We start from the raw sequence: 5417 nt of genomic DNA, 5'->3' as shown, positions 1-5417 counted from the left end.
GAAGGGAAGGGAAGGGAAGGGAAGGGAAGGGAAGAGACAGATCTGTGGCTGCCAGGAGCTGGGAGTGGGGAGCATGCAGGGGAAGGGGCATGACTCCTGGGGTTGAGAGGTTTCTTTTTGGGATGATGTTTAGCAGGATGGGTGCATAGTTTTGGGAACATAATTGAAAAACCACAAGGTTGTAGGTTTCTAAAGGTGGGATTGGATAGTATGCAAAGTGTACAAAAGAAAATGCTTTGAAAACTCCCAAAAATAAACTCCAAAGAGAAACTGCTGTGGTTACTCAGCTCATTCCAAATCATGGCGGGCCCTAAGAGGAGGCTGACACTGCCTTACAGGCTTCCCAAGGCTGATGTTTTCATGGGGGCCCCGTTCTCCAGGGGATGAGCTGGAGGGTTTGAACTGCTAGTTTCAGCTGCTGAGGTGTTGGCCACTGGACCACCTGGCCACAGAATTCCGTAAACCAAAGCTGATTCCTCTGGTCTGTTCCTTCCTGTATCACAGCGCAGTTCTCTCCCTACCCCAGCCTTCCTGAGCCCTTCATGTTTGAAGGTTTTTGTTTTGTTTTTGTGTGTGTGTGCACGGGTGTGTGTGTGTACCATCCATCAGATCCGACTGGTACAGGAGGAGATTGCCCCTCCTTTCTCCAGCACAGCATCTGGTGGACTAGAACTGCACACCTTTGGAATTGCCCATGTTTGAGCTTTGATGGGCCTTTCCGCCCTCCACCTTAGAAAATGTTTGTTTCAGGTGGTGCATCACCACCTCCGGGAAGCCTCCTGGGCCCTCTGCTGGCATCAGGCCCACTTGTTATACTCGACTAATTATTTGCTCAGGGACTTGTTTCCTGGAAGAAGTCTGGTCTCCATGGGACAGGGATGGTTGGGTCTTGCTCACTGCTCTGTCCACTGCCACCAACTGGGGGCTGAAGTGGAGGAAAAGACATTTACAGATCCCCTGAACAGTGAAGCAGAGACTGGAGGGCGCTGTGGTTAGAGTTCCCGTGGCCTCTGAGAGACCTTCCCTCTGAGAGTCTCAGCTGCCACCAGCCACCAACCTGTCTACAGTCATTTAAGGAAGGAGAGGGAGGTCCCTCAGGGCCATGAGTGGCTTGCTATCACCTGGTAACCAGAAGATTATCAGTTCAAACCCACCTAGCAACATAGTTGTTGTTGTTGTTATTGTGTGCCTTTGAGTCACTTGCAACTCATAGTGACCCTATGTACAACAGCTCTGAACTCTGCTCTATCCTGAGCCAACCTCATTGTCTCTGACACACCAACCTCATTACCTGAGTCCCATCTCATCAAGGATCTTCCTCTCCTGCACTGTCCCTCCACTCTCCCAAGCATGACATCCCTCTCCAAGGACTGGTCTCTCCTTGCAACATGCCCAAAGTATGTCAGACGGAGCTTCAGAATCCTTGACTCCAAGCAGCAGCCTGGTTTCACGCTCTCTAGGATGAACTAGTTTGTTCTCCTAGCAGTCCATGGTATATTCCATACTCTTGTAAAGCATCACAGCTCAAAGGCATCAATTCTCCTTCTATCATGCCCAGTCTTTGTCCAGCTCTCTGATGCATAGCAAGTAATTGCAAAGACCATGGCCTGTATCAGGTGCACCTTAGTCTCCAGACTGACATCGTTGCTCTTCAGTACTCTGGAGAGGTTCCTGACAGCAGACTTTCTCAATGCAATTTGTCTTTTGATTTCCTGGCTGCTGGTACCAAGAGTGTTGATTGTATAGCCAAGCAAGTTGTAGCTGCTAATAATCTCAATCTCTTCTCTGTCTATCATGATGCTACCAATTGGCCCAGTGGTGAGAATCTTTGTTTTCTTGATATTGAGCTTCAATCCATATTGAAGGCTGCAGTCCTTGACCTCCTGCAACAAATTCCTCAGGTCCTCCTCAGTTTCAGCAAGGAAAGTTGTGTCACCTGCATAACACAGGTTTTTGATGAGTCTTCCTCCAATCCTGATGCAACATTTTTTTAAACAGCCCAGCCTCCCAGGTGACTCGTTACGCATATTGATTAAAAAGGTATGGAGATAGGATGCATTCCTGGTATACATTTTTCCTGATTTTGAACCATGTAATGTTTCCTTGCTGTGTTCTGAAAACTGCCTCCTGGTCCAAGCATAGGTTTCACATAGGCACAATCAAGTGTTCTGGGATTTCCATTCTCCTCAGAGTCAGCCACAGTTCAGCTAAAATCCATTTAATATGGGCTATAATATCTCTAGTACCATGGCCTCTTCTCAACCCAGGCTCTACATCTGACAGTTCTCTGTTGATGTGCTGTTCCAGTCGTTTTTGGATAATTTTCAGCAGGATCTTGCTTTCCTGTGACATTAATTATATTGTTCAATAATGTGGAGGGGGCACACAAAGCCCAGTCCTGGTGATCTGCTCCCATAAAGACTGTCATTAACGTGTGCTGTCGATTCTGACTCCAAGCGGCCCTGCAGGACAGAGCAGGATGACTCCCTTGTGTTTTCCAGGCTAACAGAGCTATGGAAGCAGACTGCCAGGTCTTCTCTTCCTCGGTGCAGAACTGCCGATCTTCTGCTTAGCAGCCAGGGCTTAACCATCTGCAAAGATGAAACCCCAAACCAAGCCCACTGCCCTCAGTTCTGACGCACAGCAACCCCGCTGAACTGCACGATTGGGTTTTAGAGGCTGTAATCTTACAGAGACGCTCTGATGGCCTAGTGGCAAGAAGCTGCAAAGCACACAGTTGGAATCCACCCGCTGCTCCGTGGGAGAAGGCTGGGCAATCTCCTTCCGTGCGATTTACTGCCTCTAACAACCAAAGGTGGGTGGCTCTAATGCGCAGCCCTAAGGCCTGTTTTTCATTGGGTTTGTTCAAACATTCTTCTAGGTCGTGTAACCCTGGTCTGTCCACTCTCCGTCCAGAGGTAACTCGTGGTTGCTGTGAAGCTGAACACTGTGACACTGATGTGTCCAATGTGATAACGGTTACCCACGGTGAACAGTGTTTGGTGGAGCTCCCCGGTTAAAACAAGCTTGGAAGCAGGAGTGGCATCCACTTCTGAAATAGCTTGCCTCCAGAAACCCTATGAACCTGGAGGAAGGATGAAAGGTATAAAGGTGTCGAGGACTTTCGTTCATAGTGTCGCTGAGTCGCCTATGACTCGACAGTGCTTAACAACACCCCCACCCACTGGAGGGGGTGCCGGTTCTATGGGGGTTCTGACTCAACAGCACACGACAACAATCTTGAGGGAAGCGGGCGGCCACATTTCTCTCCTGGGGAGTACCTGGTAGGTTCAAACAGCTGAGCTTTTTTTTTTTGGCATTAACAGTAAGATTTATTGAGTTGTATTTTAGTACAGACGCTGGCGCTTGCCCACGGAGCTCCTGATGTACAAAGCCTGAACATTCTGCCAATTCTTCTTTAGTGGTGAAACCAGGAAGCTGGCAGCCAGGTGGATGTTGTGAACAAGTTCATCACGCGTCATCCTCACACGGCCAACGGCCACTGCAGACACAGGACTCTTTCGTCTGGAATTGGATGGTGGACTCCAGCTTGTCTCCTTCAGCCACCATGTTCTCATTGTGGGTCAGCAGAGAGGGGACCTTGCAGCCTTCTTCAGGCCTGGACCCAGGATTTTTGGGATGTGCTTGATCAGGGATTCAGAGGCCAACAAGGCATCATACTTTTGGCCAGCTGCTTCTTCTTGCTGAGTTTCTTCTGGGCTTCGATGTCCACGTAGGCGGATAGCCACAGCCCTGGCTACATCACAGGACTGCTGATCCCCAAGAACACACACTGAGAATGTGGTGCATGGGGTGGACTTCAGCCTGAGGGTCCCTGAGAAGTGTTTGACCCTTCCGAGGGTCATGTTATTGTTGTTGTTGTTGTTAAGTACTGTCAAGTCGCAGGCAACTCATAGCGACCCCATGAACAAAGTCCTGGACACCTGTTTAAGTTTCGTCCTTTCTCCAGGTTCACAGGGTTTCCAGAGGCGAGCTATTAGGGAAGTGGATGCCGCTCCTGCTTCCAAGCTTGTTTTAATCGGGGAGCTCCACCAAACACTGTCCACCATGGGAAACCATTATCGCATTTGACTCATCAGTGTCACAGTGTTCAGCTTCACAGCAACCACGAGTTACCTCTGTACAGCAAATAGACAGACCAGGGTTACACGACCTAGAAGAATGTTTCACCAAAAACAATTCAAGACAGGCCTGAGGGCCGCGGAGGCGAGTCACCCACCTCTGGCTCGGGAGCACGGCTTTCTGTCCACTAAGCCAACTGCTCTCTCACTCTCTACGCAGAGGGTCAGAGTTCTTCAAATTGATCTGCAGCTCCACTGTTTCCAAAAACTTCCTGAGTTTGTGCTGGTTCCCAGGCAGGACTTTCCACACCACCTCACAGAGGGTGTCGGAGAAAATGTGCTTCTCAATGTGGTTCTCAGCGCCGCGGTAACCAGAAAAAAAGCAAGGGCTGACCTTTTGGCTAGGAGTCTAACGCATAACCGGGGCCACCGGGGCACTTCTAGAAGGATTTACAACCAGAAAAACCGGGAGCAGTTCTGCTCTGTAACATGTGGGGTCTCCAAAGTCACAAGCCAACAAAAACAGAAAGCCAACACCAGGAGGAACCTCACGGACCTTTCATTGTCCACTTGCAGCCTGCAGGTGCCTGATGCACCCAGAAAACATCAACTGATTTAAGGGGATTCAAGCCAGTTCTTTTCCTAAACGTTCTGACAGATGTTTGCAGACTCGACTCGGCCAGATGGCCCCTTGGGCAGTCTGGCTGTCAGAGGGGAGACTGTGGATGGACAGTGGTGGCCTGCGGGAGGCTGTATCAACACCTCACAAGCATGTTGGAGACGCTGAGGATGGCCCAGGACAGGACAAGGCTCAGGTCTGCTCTTCACAGTGTTGCTGGAGTCCCTCGACTCGAAGGCTCCTACCAACAAGAACAAGGTGACCAGTCAGTGGACCTTGCACTTCCTTTCTGCACGTCAGACAGGAGCCAAAGCAGCAGCTGCCACTTATTTGCTGAGGACCTACTATGTGCCAGGTCCTTTACGTGTATCACAATTTCTAACCACACCACCAAACTGCACCAGGTTTTCCTGCTGTTGTTGGGTGTTGCTCACAGTGACCCCTGTGAAACGGAAAGAAACGCTACCACGTCCTGCACCTCCTGAAGGTCGTCGCCATCGGGCCACTGTGGAATAACTGCGTCAACCCACCTTGTTAAAGCGCCTCCTCTTTTTCGCCGACTCTCTGCTTTCCTGAGCAGAATATCCTTCCACTCACTGGACTTTCCTCTTGTCCAAAGTCTCACCATCTTCACGTCCAAGGAACATTCCAAGTGTCTCTCTTCCAAGATGTGTGCATATTTCTGTTAGTACATGGTACATTCAATATACTTTGCT

General features: G+C 49.8%; 1 pseudogene; it reads right to left on the bottom strand.

The window, feature by feature from the left end:
- Positions 1–3347: 3347 nt before the first annotated feature.
- LOC102847230 lies at positions 3348–5199 on the bottom strand (annotated as a pseudogene).
- Positions 5200–5417: the final 218 nt, after the last annotated feature.

Source organism: Elephantulus edwardii, unplaced genomic scaffold, assembly GCF_000299155.1.
Source record: "Elephantulus edwardii isolate Elephantulus edwardi_28Jun2011 unplaced genomic scaffold, EleEdw1.0 scaffold00127, whole genome shotgun sequence".
In the NCBI taxonomy this organism is placed as follows: Eukaryota; Metazoa; Chordata; class Mammalia; order Macroscelidea; family Macroscelididae; genus Elephantulus; species Elephantulus edwardii.
The sequence above is the reverse complement of the archived record's forward strand: the minus strand, read 5'-3'. Positions and strand labels throughout refer to the sequence as shown.